Consider the following 20,165-nt stretch of genomic DNA (forward strand, 5'->3'; position numbering starts at 1 on the left):
AAGTGCATATAGAAAGAAGGGGTGAATAACGCATAAAGCAACAATGAGAGTGTTTCAGGGAGTTTGATTTTTCACTACTGAGAGTTATTGTTGAAGTTGTGTGGACTTCAAGTGAGAATATTTCACTTGCAAATACATGAATTCAAATGTGTTAGGTACTTATTACTGTGTCCCCTTTTCCTCAACCTCTTTTCTTTTTTTGAAAGGTGTCCAAACAACACAGAAGCACAACATAGAACACATATCTCTGAATTCCAACTCATTAGCCTCTCAGAGGATGCAGACCTGCAGCCCCTCCTCTTTGGACTGTTCCTGTGCATGTACATGGTCACAGTGCTGGGGAACCTGCTCATCATCCTGACCATCAGTTCTGACCCCCTACCTCCACACCCGCATGTACTTCTTCCTCTCCAACCTGTCCTTCGCTGACATCAGCTTCATCTCCACCATGATCCTGAAGGTGCTCGTGAACATCCAGACTCACAGCAGAGCCATCTCCTATGTGGACTGCCTGACATAGATGTCTCTTTTTCTCATTTTTGGATCTATGGATGCTCTGCTTCTGACTGTGATTGCCTATGACCGATATGTGGCCATCTGTCACCCTCTGCATTACTTAGTCATCATGAACCCTCAACTCTGTGGCTTCTTAGTTCTTGTGTCTTTTTGGTTAGTCTTTTGGACTCCCAACTGCACAATTTGATCATCTTACAATTTACTAACTTCAAAGGTGTAGAAATTTCTATTTTCTTCTGTGACCCTTCTCAACTTCTTAACCTTGCCTGTCCTGACACCTTCTCTAATAACATCCTTAAGTATTTTCTTGGTGCCATATATGGTCTTTTCCCCATATCAGGGATCCTTTTCTCATACTGTAAAATAATTTCCTCCATTCTGAGGATCCCATCCTCAGGGGGGAGGTACAAAGCCTTCTGGACCTGTGGCTCTCACCTGGCAGTTGTTTGCTTGTTTTATGGGACAGACTTTGGAGCGTACCTTGGACCAGCTGTGTCACATTCTCCCAGAAAAGTTGTGGTGGCTTCAGTGTTGTACATTGAGGTCACCCCCATGTTGAATCCTTTCATCTACAGCCTGAGGAACAGAAACATTAAAAGTGTTCTGAGGAGGCTGCACAGCAGGACTGTCTAAACCCAGGACGTTTGGTGTCCAGCAGCAGGGTATTTTGGAAAATGTAGTGAAGTCAGACATCTAGTCCTTTCAATCTCATCTCCTTCAAAACATTAATGACTTTAATTTCTCATCACATTTCATATAAGAATGTCTGTAACCAGGATTGGTAAAGGAGGTCTGGGGAGTTTTCAAAATGGGAACAAAATATCACTTTGAGATGGTGAAAAATTTCTGGAGATGGATGATGATGATAGTTTGACAACCATGTCAATGTAATTAAGGCTGTTGTGCTGTGTACTTGAAAATGGTAAAAACTGTAATGGTTTTGAGATTTAAATTTACCACAGTTTATTTTTCTTGCCTAATTTCTCTAACAAATGTTTCAAGGATGGTATTGAATAGAGGTGATGGAAGTGTACATTTTTGCCTTGTTCTTGAATTTGTGAAGGAAGAATAAAGAAACATAAATCATGTGGAAGAAGTCTAATTGTCTATTTGCTGATGATGTAATCCTATTCTTAGAAGATCCTAAAAACTGCACCAATGGTTTCTTTTTCTTTTTTTGGTTTGCTTTAGTATATTGAATATCTTTCTAAAATAAACTATGAGAAAGCCATTCTAATTCAATGATTTCAAGAGATGCTGAAAGATTCAAGATTAACACCCATTATTAGCAATGTAAAACGGAGGGAAAGATCAGTGAATTATGCCCGTAAAATTCTGCCCCCATGGGAGAAGGGTGAAGCTGAAAGCCATCAATGGGAAAGATGAAGAAAGATGGGCTCTCAGATCAGGGGTTTCTGGCTAAAAGCTGTTTCTTGCTCATTGTGTCAATTTTTTTCTCCCAGCCCCCTCAGGCTGATTCTTTAGGCTAAGATGGTGGAGATGGTTTTTGCTGTAGTAGAGAAGAAAGTGGTAGGCTGAACCAGGGGTAGTGCTAAATAGCTTCCCGAGTCATGCTTGGCTCAGGCTTCTCCAGGGAAGATGGACAGAGGAGCTAGAAGTCCAGGTGGCAGGACACGCCTGGATAGCAAAGAGAGAGAGTCTGCAATGCCCATACAAGGGACAGCAGTCCAAACCCTATCTTGCACATGCAGATGGAATCTGACAAAGACTTGCCCTAAACTGTCTCCCCTGTGGGATTGACCTAGCCCTAGTAAGCCCTTGGTGGGCAGCGTGGGAGAGCGGGAGTCAGGGTAGCCCAGTGTTGGACAGGACACCATGGGAGACAGACCCCCATGTGTTTTCTGGCTCATCTCCATCTCTCAAAGGTTTTGGACATGCACACAGCTGGAGGAGATCTCCCTGGTGGAGAACTTTGGAAAGCTCCCTCTAGTGAGACAGGGCAGGGGTGGCAGGGTTGGGGTGGGGAGTGCCTTGAGAAAGCAGCTGAGGAAAGGTTTCTTGAGCTTATAAACATATTGAGCAATTCTGTAGTATACAACATCAGCACACAAAAACCAGGTGCTTTCTTACATGTCAATAATGAATATGTTGAGAAAGAAACCAAGAACACTGTTCCATTCACACTAGCCTCAAAAGATCTTCAGAATTAATTTAACAAAAGAGATGAAAGACCTCCTCAAAGAAAAGTATGGAAGGCTGGAAAAAGTAAGAGAGAAGACACCAGAAAATGTAAAGCCCTCCCATGTTCAGAGTTAGGAAAAATCAATAATGTTAAAATGGCCACGTTGCCAATCTACAGGAGTCAATGAAATACTCATCAAAATATAGTTCTGAGAAGAACTGGAAATAACAGTTCTACAATCTGTGTGGAAGAACAAGAGACTCAGAATAGCCAATGCAACTCAGATGCAGAATAACCAAAGCAGAGTAGAGCTGGAGGCATCACAATACTCAATATTGAAATACTGAAATCCTTCGGGATTTAGATAACACGGATCAATTTGTTTAATTATGAGCTTTTTGCATTGAACCTCCAAGGTCATATGAATGTCAATTATCAGTCTGTAGCCCTTCAGCTTGATCTATTTGATCCACTGCTCCATGATCATGTTTCTTCCTTCCATGGTTCTGCATCAGGAAGCTCCTATTTGAGACTGAATTGATAGCAATCTTAGGGACTGAGCAGGCACTCAATGGCCTCCAAGCAGGAGAGGGGTGTTCAATCTGTGTTCTTTAGTTATAACCCAGCAGAGATGCACCATACACTAGTGAATTCTGAAGTAGACATTGGATGGAGGAAGGTCCATTACAAATGTTTCCTCCTCCTCAGGTCAAACATCACACTTTGACTAGCTAAACTGGACAGTCAGGAAACTAGCTGTGCAGGTTAAAAATCTAAGTCAGGAAAACAGTTGTAAAAGCTTGAAACTCTTTGTTACTGGGATAATAATCCAGAGCCCAGAGCCCATTTGTTTGCCTTCCCCTCCAGGATACTGGGAAAGGAGGAAAGACCAGAGAGAGCACAAGGCACTTTGTTTGCCTTTTCTCTCCCAGGACCCTTTGTCCTCCCTCAGCCCTGGGGGTTGTCATTTCCCTTTTCTAGGGAAATGTAGTTTTTCATATTCTTCACTTATACATAGAATTAACCCTTTAAACACCCTGTTCCCACTGCTCAGGTCTACCTAGACCACCACCATGTTCCTTGGCATATAAATTTCCAATGATCTGTGCTATATTCAGAATTGAGTCCAGTTCTATACTGAGGTCTCTACTCCCCTACTGCAATTGTCCTAAATAAAATTTGTTCTGGGGTAGGGGTATAGCTTAGTGGTAGAACACTTGCCTAGCATGTACAACACATTGGTCCGATCCCTAGCATTGAAAAAAAAAATTTCTTTACTGCTTTGTAAGGGTGAAGCAGACCAGTTACCCCCATCCAAAAGACCATTGCCACAGTTAAGCTTTTTTCCTTGTCAGAAAGAATTTTACCAAGGGTGTCAATAGGATATCAGCAAAAATTTCTGTGGTTTGTAGCTTCCTCTTTCTTATAAATGCCAGGTTTGCAGACAAAATTTGTGAAACCTCTGTCTAGCCTAAAAATGTGGGACAAAGAGTAACTGTTATGTACCCACCCAGGGACATGTAACCACCCCACTGACTATAAGTCTAAAAGAATTTTCAGATTCAGGGTCCAAAGCTTTTTAGGCATTAGCTTCCTCTGGACTGCTGCAGCTAAAATAAACCTGATTTCTGGTGTCCAGCCACATCTGTCCTATATCAAGGAGACAGACAGATTTAGATGTAAGGTGTAAGGGGACAAATAGATGAAGATGGTGGGAACACAAGGTTCAGAGAATAATTCTATAAAATGAGTTCACTGTACTGATTCTCACATGCTTTCTTTGCTAAAAAGCAATCTGCCTTCAGCCCTACCTGGCCTCGGGGGACAGGAAAAACACATTCCTTGCTTTTTTTGGCTATACCTTTTGTTTCTTAATCTATTCTTTAGGTTTGGACAGGAGAGTCTGTTTTTTTACAGACATGACATCATAAATCAAGTTGGAGTAAACTATTATGAACTTAATAGTTTCATATACATTGTATAATATTTATCAAAACTACTGATAAAATGTCTTCACAAAGCAGATTCAAAACAGGACTTGATAAAAGCCACAAACTACAGCTAACATGGGAACCTTGGTGATTATTATTAACCAAGACAAGAATACCTTCTTTCTTATCTGACTTATAGTTAGGAGGCCCTGCACAAACAAGAAGAAAAATAAACGACTCATGAATATTATAATAACAAAAATGCACAGGAAACATTATTTATATTTAAGTCCAAAATAACGAACTTACAGATATTAAAGTTCAGCAAGGTTTCCAGACAGAAGGACCTAATTAAATACTTTTCAATAGCTTTCCTCTAGCAGAGCAATATCAATAAAACAATGAAAGGGAAAAGTAAAGACCTAAAGGACGGAATCAATGGAAAAGAGTTTATCCCACAGGTTGGTAGACTCAGAGTTTTAAGTATCATGGCCTGTGGACAGGGCTCTAGCAAGGGTATTAACGCATTTGATGAGCATGATACTCCCAGGCTTCGGTGAACCTGTGTGACAGGCTCTAACCTTAGCCCCGCCTCTAGGAACTTCCAGGGGTCTCGCTTGGCAACCAGGTCCCATCTTAGAACCAACCTCTGGACTATTAAAAGCCACGACCCTTGATCTGGTCTCACCTGAGTCCACTCGGCCGGCCTAGCCTGGTCCCTCCCCAGCCTCTTCCTCGGTTCTGGTTCTCTTTTTACCTACAAGCCCAGGGAAAATTAGCTCGTTCTGCGTGCTGATGGATTGAGCCCCGGCCCGCCCAGCTCCTGTAGCCCCGCCCCTTACGCAGAGCGTTTCTCAGAATGGGGAGGGGGTAGCGGGAGGCAGAAGAGCGCGTCTGCGCACGCGCTAGGTAGCTCACTGTGTGCGTGAGGCCGCCATGACACTTTAGGCTGCAGCTCGCGTGAGAGATATATTCTTGCCTCAGTCCGCATCCTATCCGTCCCAGCCCCGCGCCATCCAGGTATGGTCCCCGGGAGGCGGAAGGCTGGTTTCTTCCCTTCCGCCGCAGCATCCTATCCGTCCCGGCCCCGCGCCATCCAGGTATGAGCCGCGGGAGGCGGAAGGCTGGCTTCCGCTCGTTCGCCTTCCCCGGGCCCCCTTCAACCGCGCGGCCCAGAGTCCGGTCGGCTCCGCCGGCGCCGAGCTCGTCCCGGTGACCGCATCGGGGACTCCGGGCTTCGCCAGCGGCGGGCGCGTCTCCTGCCGGCCGGAGCTGGAGAGCCCCGCGACCTCTCCCTGCGGAGAGCAGAGGCCTCGCCTGCGTCCGGGTCCCGGTCCGGAGCTTCGTGCGGGTCTGCTGGTCTGCACACACCCAGCGTGGGGTGAGCTCGGCCGGCTGCCCCTGGGCCTCGCTCACTGTCTAGCGCGGGTCTGAGAGTTCCCCGGGGGCCTGGGGCATGTTTGACACATTGCATTCAGGTACACAAGAGGGAGCTGATTTTAAAATACTTTTAACCCGCCTCCTGGGCAAGTGCATTTCATCCTTAATAAAGTGATACATTTTAGCCTGGCGCGGTGGTGTACGCCTGTAATCCCAGCTACTTGGTTCTGAGGTAGAACTTGATCCCAAGTTCAAGGGCAGCCTGAGCAATTTAGGCAGGCCCTATCTCTACACAAAAAATTAGAAGGACCAGGGGTGTACTTCAGTGGTAGAGTGCCCTTGGGTTCAATCCCTAGTACTGCAAAATGCAGGGAGGAAAAAAAAGAAACAAAAGCTTGGTCACTTATTTATAGATTCTTTCAATTTTGCACAGAAAATGTGCCAGTTTGAATTTTTTTCCTCCTAAATCTTTGTGTTTTCCATTTTTTTTTTTTGTTTGTTTCTAATTACTGCACTTGCCAGGACGTCCAGCTGAATGGAGATTAGCATATAATTTTCATTCTTGCCTTGTTCCTGATTTCAGAGAAAATTAATCAGTATTTCACTATTAAATAGAATGTTTGTATTTTTTAACCTATAAAATCTAATCCTTTCTAATGGCCTAAGTTATTATTAGCAATGTACACTGAAATAGATTAGTCATTGCTTTGTGTCTAAGGGAATATGTCAAATAACCTTTCTATGAATACTGTGAATTTCATTAATCAGTGATTCAATTTTTGTTTATTTTATTCTTGTGGTGCAAGGATTGAATCCAAGGACTCAACACTAGTAAGGCACCGTACCACTGAGTCCCAGTGATTCAGTTTTATTCTTTTTTTTTTTTTTTTTTTTTTTGGGTGATTCAGTTTTTAAGCATCCATCATTCCTAGGATGAAATGAACTTAAATTGTGATTTATACTTATTGTTCATTTCTCAACTCTTACCAATACTTTTGTGTTATTTGTAGTTTGTTTGTGATCTGGCATATTTTTTAGTTGTACCCTTCTGGTGTTGAAAGTAGGAAATTACCTTCCCTCTGTACACTGGAATTATGAATTTCCCACTTATTTTGTGAAACTTTCTGTAAAACAATTTGCAACTTCTGTTTCCTTGTGCATGTTTTAAATATGATTCTTTTAATAACTGGATACAATGAAATTTTCTTCTTCCTCCTCCCCCTCTTCTACCACTACCATCAACACCCACCACCACCACCACTTCCACCACCTCCACTACTTCTTCCTTTTCCTCTTTCTCATCTCTTCTAGATTCTACCTCTTGTAGTTCCTGTTACCTCCCAGTAGTCCATTCAAACTGTTAATCCATAAAATGGATTAATCCACTGATGAAGTCAGACCCCTTATAATCCAATCGCTTCCCCCAAGCCCAAACTCTGAACACTGCAGCACTGGAGACCAAGCCTTCAACACAGGAGGCTTTGAAAGACATCCCAGATTCAAACCATAACAAATAGGTTGATTCTCTTTCTCAGAAATTAGGTTTTGTGGTGCCCATTGGGTGGGGTTGGGATGACAGCAGTGTTCAGGGGTTTGTAGTAATGCCTATTATCCTGTAAAATGGTAAACAAGTAAAAATATTGGTCAAGGAGCCCCAAGAAGCCTAGTGTTTAAATAAATTAGTGGTTTCTTAGATATGAATCAGGGAATATATATTCTTAGGGTTGAAGGCACCACTTGATACATTTTATGCTTTTTGTTATGGGGAAATGAACAGCGAGATGTTCTTAGGACTTGAGTTAATTTACTAACAAAATGTTACTATTAACCTCTTTTGTATCATTGACAAGGGTAAGAGTGTTTTTTGTATCTCTAGGGGAGAAAGCATTGTTTCAGTCATACAAGTTCAGTTTGTATTTACTTGGGAGTCATGGTATGTGTTTTGAGTTGTCACTGGTAATTGATGTGCTACAATATCCAGGCTCATGAGTATGGGAATTCTCTGGAGGGTTGGATTCCCATGTCAGCTTCTGTCTTACCTATAACTTCTCAGTGTCTTACTTTTCTTTATGAAGGTGACATGGAGGAAGAAAGAATAAGTGTTGGATTACAGAAGAGTATGATGCAGGTAAGTAAAAGGTATAATGCTCTAAAAGAATATTTCTATTTCATTTGATATCCTGCTGCTATTTTAGAGCACAGGTTAGCAATCTGCTTCTTTTTTTTGGATCACATGGTAAGTATTTTAGGTTTTGAAGGTCATAGAATTTCTGTTACAAGGAAATTGTCATTTTAATACAAAAAATATTCATAGAGGAACATAAACAAATGTTTTATTGTATTGCAATAAAACTTTACTTTAAGTAGGTGATAGGCTAGAGTAAGTGCATGTGCTATAGTTTGGTGAGCCCAGGCCACAATACTATAAAACCGAGCCAGCTGTGGGCCTGAGTTGAAAGATGTGCAGGCTCTTGGGCCTCTCAGGATTGTGAGGGGGGAAAAAGGAAAAGTTCCCATTCACTCTTTGTGTTTTCATTCATTAAAACCTCATCAAGATTTAAACCTGAGTTTGATGTTGTGCTCAATGCCTTAATAGGAAAAAAGTAGCAGGTGAAGTTATTCTTGAATAAGGAAGAATTTATGAATATAGAATAATATGATATTGTCCAATATGTGGTCTTGGTCCCATATCCTGGCATAGAGTTCCTAAAACCCTTCAAATGTCTGGACTGATAAGAGTAGCTTTGTATGATGACTGGTGACCAGGACAGATAGCCTCAGGATGACTGCTGGTCCAGAAGAACTAAGGTATGCTTGACTCTTCAGCCCTATCCACTAACCTTGAAGTTGAGAGGTACTGAAGGTTAAATTGTTTATTTAAATTGCTAATTTAAATCAGCCATGCTTTCTAGTAAAGCCTCTGTGAGAACCCAAAAAGAATGAATTTAGGGAGCTTCTGTATAGCTGAATATGTAGAGGTTCCTGGTACGAGGCACCCCAATAGGCATGGAAGTTCTGCAGCTTTTCCTACCCTGCTATGCCATATATATTTCTTTATCTGGATAGTTCTCTGTATTTATAAGAAACCATAAGCACAAGGAAGTGTTTGCTTAGATTCTGTAAGCCATCCCAGCATATTAGCCAACTCAAGGAGGGTACAGTGGGGACCCTGAGATGTAGCCATTTGGTCAGAAGTATAAATGACAATGTACTAGTTGTTATGTTGCTTGAAGTATGGGGAAGTTTTGTGGGACTGAGCCCTCAACCTGTGGGATGAAGCTGTCCATGTAGATAGTGTAAGAATGTTATTGAATAACAGGAAACCTAGCTAGTGTCTGTTGGAGAACTGCTTGATGTTTGTGGAAAATTACCCACATACCTAATATCCAGTGTTCTGTGCAGGTTCGAAGGAAAATAACTTTGATTTTTTTTTTTTTTTTCTTATTTCATTACCATCAACTGCAAAGAGACTTATGTAGTATTTTAGAAGTATTTTGGCTTTTAGACAGGATTTGTTCAGTCTCTAAGTATGTGTGAGTAGAAAGGGAAAGAGATCTGCTGACCGAGTCCTCAGATAGACTTGGGGAGACCACAGAATCTTCTGAACCTCCCCTGAATTGATTCTCAGGTCCCCAGTGCTGTCAGCCTCACCCATCATCTCGCACACACTGGAGGAATTGTACCTTTCTGAAGAGAATTTGTGGCATCTTTTAGGACTCGGTGACCTTTGAGGATGTGGCTGTGGACTTTACCCAGCAGGAGTGGGCTTTGCTGGATCTTGCTCAGAGGAGCCTCTACAGAGATGTGATGCTGGAAACCTTCCAGAACCTGGTCTCACTAGGTAAGACTGGCAATGTTGGTTCATGTAGTGGTTTAGAAAACAATTTTATCTACTAGTTGACCTTGTCCAGGATTTGTGCTGAGGAGTGGGAGTACTTAGTAAATAAGACAAACGTGGTCACTGACCACAGGGTGCTTACGATCTGGAGGCTTCTTCATGAAAATGAACACGGGCATATTAAACTTGTTTTTTTCTTTTTCTTTTTGTGGTTGAAAGCCTTGAGACTTATTAAGTATTGAATGTGTGGGCATTGAGGGGCTTCTCTGGGGCACAGGGAGAGTTTGTGATTTGAGACCTTTGAAGATTCTACTGCTGTGAATGCCCTTTAACAGAGACCACCAGGAGTACACCTGTAAGTTAAACAAGCGGGTTTATTTTGAAGTCATGGGAGAACATACCCATTGGGAGTCGAGGGGCGCCTTAGTAAGAGGGCGTTAGAAAGTACCTATTCGAGAATTTGTGCTTTTTGGATGATTTAGAGATGAGTCTATGGGGTAGATTATATTGGTTACTTAGGCTCTCTATGAACAAGTACCATAAACTGGTGGGTAAAAGTATAGAAATTTTTATTCTTTCATGTTTCTGGCATCTTGGAGTTTGAAACCAGGTGTCAGCACAGCTATATTCTTTCTAAAGGCTCAAAGGAAAAAGTCCCTCCCTGTCTCTTTCTAGCTTCTGGTGGTTGCTGGCAGACCTTTTTGTTTATAGATGTATCACTCCAGTCTCTGTCTCCACCATTACCTTCCCTGTGTACCTGTTTCTAATCTCTGTCCATATAGGGACATCAGTCATTGGATTTAGGGTCCATCTTAATCCAGAATAACCTCATCTTAACTTTAGTATATTGACAAAGACCTTTTTTCCATATAAGGCAACATTCTGAATATGGGTGAACATTTTCAAAATAGGCTTTAAAAAAATGTATGTGTGTATGTACATTTGTACGTCTGCACATATGTATGTATATATGTGTGTGTTTATGTGGTACTGAGAATTTAACCTAGGGGCTCTCTACCACTGAGCGAAATCCCCAGCTCTTTTTTATTTTGTGAAAAGGTCTTGCTAAGTTGCCCAAGTTGGCTTCAAATTTGGGATCTTCCTGCCTCAGCCTCCTGAATAACTGGAGTTATAGGTGTGCACCACCATGCCCCAGAGTAACAGGCTTTAATTTTTAGAGCAGTTTCAGTTTGAAAGCAAAATTAAGTGGAAGGTAGAGAGGTTTCTAAAAACTACTGTCCTCACAACACAGACAGCCTCTTTCACTATGAACATCTTCCACCAGAATGGTCCATGTTTAGTTTACAAATGATGAATGTACATTGACACATCTTCATCATTTACTAGAGTCCATAGCCTATATTAAGGTTCATTTGTGGTGTTGTACATTGTATGGCTTTGGGCAAATGTACAATGACATGTACCATCATAGTAATATGTAGAGTAGTTTTATTCCCCTAAAAATTTTCTGTGCTTTCACTTTTTAATCCCTTACTCTCTCTTAACCCTTTGGCAGCCACTGGTCTTTATATCATCTGTATATTTTTTTATCTTTTGTGGAATGTCATAAAGTTGGAATTTATATAGTATGTAGCTTGTTCAGATTGGCCTATTTCACTCGGTAATGTGCATTTAAGTTTCGTTCATGTCTTTTTATGATTTTTCTTTTACTGTTGAATAACATTATGTAGTATAGATGTGCCATAGTTTATTTATCATCCCGTTTACTAAAGGGCATCTTGGATGCTTTCAGGTTTTGACAAGTATGAATTATGCTCTCATAAACATGTGTAGCCCTTTGTGTGCAGTTTTGACTCCTTGGATGAATGCCAAGGGACACAATTTAATTGCTGGATCATATGGTAAGAAGAGGTTTTTTTTTTTAGTATTTATTTTTTAGATGGACACAATATCTTTATTTATTTATTTTTATGTGGTGCTGAGTATTGAACCCAGCGCCTCACATGTGCTTGGCGAGCGCTAGCCCCAGCCCCATGGTAAGCGTATTTTTAATTTTATGAGAAACCACCAGATTGTCTTCATAAGTAGCTGTATCATTTTGCATTCCAATTTGGAATGAATCAGAGTTCCAGTTTCTCTACATTTTTGCCCATATTCGGCATTGTCAATTTTCTGGATTTTGGCTGTTCAAAAAGGCGTGTAGAGGTGTGTCACTGTTTTGTTTTTCCTGGGTGATTTTAGGATGTGGAGCGTACTTTTACTTTTTTACTTGCCATTTGTCTGTATATGTTTAAGTGTTTGTTTAGGTCTTTGGCTATATTTTTATGGTATTTTTTTGTTCTCTTATTATTGATCTTTAAGATTTCTTTGTATAACGCAGCCAAAGAAATGATAAAGTGCGAAGAGACAGCCTTCAGGATGAGAGAAAATCTTTTCCACCTACTCCTCTGTCAGGGGATTAACATCCAGAATATACAAGGAACAAAAAAATTCAACAGCAGAACAAAACAAACAAACAAACAAACAAAAATCCCAAAGCAAACAAAAACCAATTAACCCAGTCAAGAAATGGGCAAAAGGGACTAAACAGATTTTTCAAAAGAAGAAATGTGGGCTGGGATTGTGGTTCAGCGGTAGAGAGCTCACCTAGCACGTGCGAGGCCCTGGTTTGGATCCTCAGCACCACGTAAAGATAAATAAATAAAATAAATATATTAAAAAAAAAGATTATTTGTTAAAAAAAAAAGAAGAAATGCAAATTGTTGATTGATTGTATTTCTTCTGTGAAGTGTCTATTCAGTTCCTTAGCCCATTTATTGATTGGGTTATTTGTTTTTTTGGTGTCAAGTTTTTTGAGTTCCTTATATATTGTAGAGATTAATGCTTTATTGGAGTTGCATGTGGTAAAATTTTTTTCCCAATCTGTAGGCTCTCTCTTCACGTTATTAATTGTTTCCGTTGAGAGAAGAAGCTTTTAAATTTGAATCCATCCCATTTATTGATTATTTTGAGTTTGCTTCTTGCATTTTAGGAGTCTTGTTAAGGAAGTTAGTTCCTAATCCAATGTGGTGAATATTTGGGCCTATTTTTTTCTTCTATTAGGCATAGGGTCTCTGTTCTAGTGCCTAAGTTTTTTGTATCTACTTTGAGTTGATTTTTTGTGCAGGGTGAGAGATAAGAGGTTTAATTTCATTTTGCTACATATGGATTTCCAGTGTTTGCCGTACCATTTGTTGAATAGGCTATCTTTTCCCCAGTGATTGTTTTTGGCATTCTTGTCTAGTAGGAGATAACTGTATTTATGTGGGTTTGTGTCTGTGTCCTCTATTCTGTATCATTGGTTGATTCAAGTCTATTTTGGTGCCAATACCCTGCTGTTTTTTGTTACTATAGCTGTGTAGTATAGTTTAAGATCTGGTATTGTGATGCCACCTGCTTCATTTTTCTTGCTAATGATTGCTTTAGCTATTCTGGATCTCTTATTTTTCCAAATAAATTTCATGATTGCTTTTTCTATTTCTATGAAGAATGTCATTGGGATTTTAATAGGAATTGCATTGAATCTGAATAATGCTTTTGGTAGTAAGGCCATTTTGACAATATTAATTCTGCGTGTCTAGGAGCATGGGAGATCTTTTCATCTGCTGAAATTTTCTTCAATTTCTTTCTTTAGTGTTCTATGACTTTCATGGTAGAGGTCTTTTGTTAGATTGATTCCCAGTTTTTTTTTTTTTTTTTTTTTTGGGGGGGGGGGGTATTGTGAATAGGTTAATTTTCCTAATTTCTCTTTCAGTGGATTCATTGATGATGTATAGGAATGTGTTTGACTTATGGTTGTTGATTTTATATCCTGCTACTTTGCTGAATTCACTTATTCTAGAATTTTTCTAGTAAATTTCTTTGATCTTCTAGATATAGAATCATGCCATCAACAAATAGTGATAGTTCTTCTTTATCTATTTGTATTTCTTTAATTTCTTTCTTTTATCTAATTGCTCTGGCTAGAGTTTCAAGGATGATGTTGAATAGAAGTGGTGAAAGAGGACATCCTTGTCTTGCTCCAGTTTTTAGTGGGAATGCTTTCACTTTTTCTCCATTTAGAATGATGTTGGCCTTGGGTTTAGCATATATAGCTTTTACAATGTCGACATATGTTCCTACTACCTCTAGTTTTTCTAGTGTTTTGAGCATGAAAGTGTGCTATATTTTGTCAAATGGTTTTTCTGCATCTATTGAGATGATCATATGATTCTTGTTTTTAAGTATATTAATATAACGAATTACATTTATGGATTTCCGTATATGGAACAAATCTTGCATCTCTCGGATGAATCCCACTTGATCGTGGTGCACTATCTTTTAAATATGTTTTTGTATGTGATTTGCCAGAATTTTATTGAGAACTTTTGCATCTATGTTCGTCAGGGATATTGGTCTGAAATTTTCTTTGTCTTTGTCTGGTTTTGGTATCAGAGTGATATTGGCCTCATAGAATGAGTTTGGAAGGGTTCCCTCCTTATCTATTTCATGGAATACTTTGAAGAGTATTAGTACTCATTCTTCTTTGAAAGTCTTGTAGAACTCAGCTGAGTGTCCATCTGGTCTGGGCTTTTCTTGGTTAGTAGGCTTTTGATGGTGTTTTCTGTTTTATTACTTGAAAATTGATCTATTTAAAGCATGTATGACCTCATCATTCAGTTTGGGTAGGTCACATATCGTTAGAAGTTTGTTGATATCTTTAATATCTTCTATTTTATTAGAGTATAAATTTTCAAAATAGTTTGTAATTATCTTCTGTATTTCAGATGTGTCCATTGTGATATTCCTTCTTCATCCTGTATTTTAGTAATTTGGAGTTTTCTCTTTGTTAGCATGGCCAGGGGTTTATCTATTTTATTTATTTTTTTAAAGAACCAACTTTATGTTTTGTCAGTTTTTCCAATTGTTTCAATTTCATTAATTTCAGCTCTGATTTTAATTATTTCCTGTCTTCTACTGCTTTTGGTGTTGATTCATTTTTCTTTTCCTAGGGCTTTGAGATGTAGTGTTAGGTGATTTATTTGTTGACTTTTCATTCTTTTAATGAATGTGCTTGATGCATTGAACTTTCCTCTGAGTAGTGACTTCATAGTGTTACAGAGATTTTGATATGATTATCAGTGTTCTCATTTACTTCTAATAATTTTTTTATTTCATTCTTGATTTCTTCTACTATACATCATCATTCAATTGTGTATTATTTAGTCTCCATTTATTACTTCTATTTTTATTTTATTGTTGATTTCTAATTTCATTCCATGTGGTCTAATAGAATGCAAGATATTATCTCTTTTTTTTTTTTTGTATTTACTAAGATTTGCTTTGTGGCATAAGCTATAGTCTGTTTTAGAGAATAAGCCATATGCTGCTGAGAAGAAAGTATATTAGCTTGTTGATGGATGAAATATTCTACATATGTCTGTTAAGTCTAAGTTATTGATTGTATTATTTAGTTCTATAGTTTCCTTATTTAGTTTTTGTTTTGGACGATCTGTCCCATAGTGAGGGAGGTATGTTAAGGTCACCCATATTACTGTATTGTGGTCTATTTGACTCTTTAAATTGAGAAGCATTTGTTTGATGTACATAGATGCTCCATTGTTTGGGGCATGAATATTTGTAATTGTTATATCCTTCTTATATATACTTTCCTTAAGAGGTATGAAATGTTCTCTTAAGGGAAGTATATGTAATCTCTTCTGATTAACTTTGGTTTGATGTCTACTTATCTGAGATGAGAATGGAAACCTCTGCTTTTTTATACAATCCATTTGAGTGATAAGGTTTTCCCCCATCCTTTTACCTTCAGCCTGTGGATGTCTTTGCTCATGAGGTGAGTCTCTTGAAGACAGCATATTGTTGGGTCTTGCTTTTTAATAAAATCTGCCAGTCTATGTCTTTTGATAGATGAGTTTAGGCCATTAACATTCGAGGTTATTATTGTGATCTGATTTTGTATTCCCTATCATTTTGATTTTTTTCTGGTTTTTGATTTGTCTTAGATTCTCATTTGGTTGAGTGTTGTTTTAGTGTAGATCCTCCCTTTGCTGGTTTTCACTTTTTTTTTCCCCACTTCATCCTCATGGAATATTTTGTTGAGAATGTGCTGTAATATAGACTTTCTAATTGTGAATTCTTTTAATTTTTGTTTAGTATAGAATGTTTTAATTTCATCTTCAAATCTGAAACTTAATTTTGCTGTATTTAAAATTATTGGTTGGCATCCATTTTCTTTCATAGCTTGAAATATATTATTCCAGGACCTTCTAGCTTTGAGGTTCTGGGCTGAAAAATCAGTTGAGATCTGAATTGGTTTCCCTCTATATGTAATTTGATTTTTTTCTCTCATGCCTTTAAGATTTTATCTTTATTCTCTGTGTTAGTCATTCTAGTATAATGTGTCTTGGTTTGGGTCTGCTGTAATTTTGTACATTTGGGGGTCCTACAAGCCTCTTGTATTTGATTTTTCCGTTCCATTCTTTAGATTGGGGAAATTTTTCACTATTATATCATTTAAACATTATGCATTCCTTTGGTTTGTATCTCTGCTCCTTCATCTATTCCAATTACTCTTAAATCTGATCTTTTCATGTTATCCCATAATTCTTGGATGTTCTGTTCATGGTTTCTTACCATCTTCTCTTCATGGGCAACTCTACTTTTAAGATTATATATTTTTTCTTCATTGTCTGCGGTTCTGTCTTCCAAGTGATCTACTCTGTTTGTGATGCTTTTTATTGAATTTATAATTTGGTTTACTGATTCCTTCATTTTAAGGATTTCTGCTTTTTTTTTTTTTCATGATCTCTAACTCTTTATTGAAGTAGTCTTTCATTTCCTGTATGTTGTTTGATTTCACTCCTCATACTGCCCTTTATTTCACATATCAGTTTAACTATATGCAATCTGAACTCCTTCTTGGACATTTTTTTTTTTACTGTGTTATCAGCGGCTTCTGTTGTTGAAGCATCTTGGTTTGTTTGGGGCTCTTTATTTCCTTGTTTTTTTCATGTTGTTAGTGTGTTTTCCCATCTAGAAGTATGGATCTAAGGCAGCATAAAATCTACCCTGTAGACTTATAGTGTCTAGGTGTCTGAAGGTTTCCAAAGCCTCACCTTTAATAGTGAGACCAATATCAATATTACTCAGCATATAATATGTAGCCTTAAACCTAATAGTTCCCACTAAGGCAACTACTGCTTTCTGGCATTAAACCAAAATGATGAATTTAATAACTATCTATAGTATAAACAGAAATTTTGTTAAAATGGTTTACAATTTCAAAGGGTGGATGAGAGAACAGAGTAGTGTAGTATGTAATATTTGTGAGGGAGGAAGAGAGAAACTAGAAGTAAAAATTCACAAGAAGAGTGGAAGAGGAGCCAACAGAGATTGGCTGTTGATTGGAGAGAAGTTGGAAAAAAAATAGCATAAAAAGCATCCTGTTCCAAATATGGTAGAGAGATTAGTGAATCAAAAAATAAAATAAATCTTGCTGGAAAGTCAAACTGTCTCTGTCAGTGTTCAACAGTTTCTCAGCTCTGACTGTGACGTCTCTCGGGATCACCAAACCCAGATCAGCCCTTGCAAACCTATTCTCTAGCCTACAAACCTGGGTTTCAAATACCTCAGGCTCTGCCATTTGTAGTCCCAAGATCTCAGTGCTGCTCCTACTTGCAGTGAGACCACCAGGAATACACTCATGCAAACAAGCAACAGCAAGAGATGCAGCAGCAATACCCAGGCCACTAGCACTCTCAGCAGGAAGACCCCAGGGTCCTCCACACCCACAGGTACCCCAACACTGGACCTACAGGTCCTGATTGGAGTCCCCAGAGGGCCTTGTGGTGGTAAACCTGCTGGCACCCAGGTCCCAGGCCCTGGCTGGTATCCTAAAATGGGTGCCGCCACATGCAACCAAACCTGGAATCTCCCCTGCAGCAGTCCTCTAGGCTGTGGTAGCAGCAGTAGTGGCGGCTGCATTGGCAGTTACAACTGCAGCTGTGGGGGCAACGTCACCAGGTGATCTCCAGGGGTCAGCAGCAGTGTGGGCTTCAGTGCATCCATAGTTTTTTCTGTGGCAGCAGCACCCAGAAAGAACACCTCCAGGTGATCTCAGTCTAGCAGTAGGGAAATCAGAGGCAACAGCAGTGGTGGTGGTGGTGCAGGTGGAGGTTGAATAACAGACTTCTGGTTCAGCGGCAGCAACCATGGAGTTAGCATCAGAATCAAGTCAGGGATAACCAAGCAGTTTCCAGAAAAGAGACCTCTGGGCACAACATTGGCTTCTGTAGCAGCCCAGAAAGAAGACCTCCAGGTGACCTCAGGCTGGCAGCAGTAGAATCAGAGGCAGCAGCATTTGACACATGGGTTTTTATTCTGTCATAAAGAAGAATGAAATTATGGCATTTGCTGGTAAATGGATGGAAATGGAAAATATCATGTTAAGTGAAATAACCCATATTCAGAAAGCCAAGCGTCCAATGTTTTCTCTTGTGTATGGAAGCTTGAGCAAAATAAGAGGGAAACAGGCAGAGGGAGCCCATGAAAATCAAAAGGGTAGGATAGGTAGGGGGCAGATGGGAAGGAAGCAGGAAGAGGTAAAGAGGGGACTGCAAAGTGCACCTGGCCAAATCGTGCTGTGCACATATAGGAATATACCACAGTGACTTTAACTATTGTGTGTATCTATAAAGCAGGGATTAAAACAATAGGTAAATAGAAGGAAGACCAGTAGAGGAGAGGAAGGGGACAGGGGAAGGGAGGAGGGAAAGGAAAGGAGAAGTGCTGGGAATTGAAATGGAGCACGTTAATTCCATGCATGTTTGGTTGTGTCAAAATCAATTGCAATATTATGTATGTGATAGTACACTAATAAAAATATGTAAAAAAAAAAAAAAAGCATTCTGGGCTGGGGTTGTTGCTCAGTGGTAGAACGCTCGCTTCACACGTGCGAGGTCCTGATTCGATCCCCAGAACCACATTAAAAATAAATAAACAAAAAAGGTATTGTGTGCAACTAAGAAATAAATGTTTTTCTTTAAAAGCATTCTTTGTGTAAAGAACAGGAAAATAGTTTCTTACCAGATAAATCTCTGTGAACCATCCTTTACTAGAGAAATTTCTTGCAAATGTCTTCTTTTAGGCATAGTTTATCTTTTCTTTCTCTAGATATTATGTTTCACAGAGCATGAATTTTAATTTTAATGGGGTGTATTGTATCAATCTCTTTCTCATCAATCATACCTTTGATATAGTATCAAAAAAGTCATAGCCAAATCCAAAGTCATCTAGATTTTCTCCTTCTATCTTGTACAATTTTTCTAGTTTTACGTTTTACATTTAGATCTATGATCTATTTTAAATTAATGTTTGTGAAGGGCATAGATTCATTATTTTATGTGGGTATGTCCAGTGTTCTAACAGCATTTGTGGAAAAGGCTATCTTTTCTCTATTGTGTTGCTGTCAATTCTTTGTCAAAGGTCAGTTGACTACATAGTTCTTGCTTGGTCTGTAGGAATTTGATACTAGTATCTTCCTAGAGACCTACATCTGTGGATGGTCAAAATCTCTTAATTAAATTCCCTGGTATACAGCCTAAGCTCTCATATGCTTTACATCTTCTCTTGATTATGTTTAGTGCCTGACAAAATGTAAGTGCTATGTAATTGAAACTGGAGTTTGAAATGAAACCAGATTCTCCACTCTGCTGGTCTATAGGTCCGCATAAGTTACATGCCTCTGCGGCTAAGAGAGCCCATTTTAGTATTGCAACTAATCATAGTAGGGAAAAGCCTATCTGGTCAGCTCCATGGGTCAGAGCTGGCAGAACCTGACTCTTCTTCAGTATTACTGGGCAGTGTGTTGTAGCTCTCAATGGCAGACCTCAGCAGCTGGCTGTCATTTTTTTTTTTTTCCAGGTTCGTATTCACAGATTTGAAGACAAATCCATAGACAACAGAAGGCAAGAGTGAAGGTGTAGTATTTCTATAACTGAAAAGAAAATAACTGAAAAGAAAAGAAGCAGAACTCTCTGGGGCTGAGAGGGGAACCTGAGAGTAGGTTTCCACTTAAGTGTACTAGTCTAGGGACTTAAATAGCTACTGGATGAGGCATTCATCAATATCTGTGCTAATCAGGTCTTGGAAAGATACTAAGGGTGTTGGTCAGTATCTATGCTAATCATGTCTCAAAAAAGTGCCAATACTGTTGGTCAACTCCTATGCTAAACCAGTATTGGAAAAGTGCCAAGGCTCTTGGTTTGGTCTGTGACATTCTGATTAGTTAGGCCTTGAGTCTGTAGTCTTCACTCAGGTCGGCTCTACCTCCTTTTTCCTGCCACCTGGGACAAAGAAG

At 39.3% G+C, this 20,165-nt stretch overlaps 1 long non-coding RNA gene and 1 pseudogene across 2 annotated transcripts; both read left to right on the top strand.

Annotated features, from left to right (window-relative positions):
- The first annotated feature begins 547 nt into the window (after positions 1–547).
- On the top strand, positions 548–1,149 carry LOC124100551 (olfactory receptor 7E24-like; annotated as a pseudogene).
- A 4,327-nt stretch (positions 1,150–5,476) lies between these two features.
- On the top strand, positions 5,477–20,116 carry LOC124100552 (uncharacterized). 2 transcript variants are annotated; one of them, XR_006854343.2, is made up of 4 exons: positions 5,477–5,610; positions 8,046–8,098; positions 9,685–9,811; positions 19,730–20,116. It is a non-coding gene; the product is annotated as an uncharacterized LOC124100552 (long non-coding RNA). The 2 variants fall into 2 exon arrangements; XR_009227962.1 differs by lacking the exon at positions 19,730–20,116 and having other exon boundaries at positions 9,685–13,502.
- Positions 20,117–20,165: the final 49 nt, after the last annotated feature.

Source organism: Marmota monax, unplaced genomic scaffold (genome assembly GCF_021218885.2).
Source record: "Marmota monax isolate L192 unplaced genomic scaffold, Marmota_monax_Labrador192_F-V1.1 WCK01_AAM20220418_F8-fsc00908, whole genome shotgun sequence".
In the NCBI taxonomy this organism is placed as follows: Eukaryota; Metazoa; Chordata; class Mammalia; order Rodentia; family Sciuridae; genus Marmota; species Marmota monax.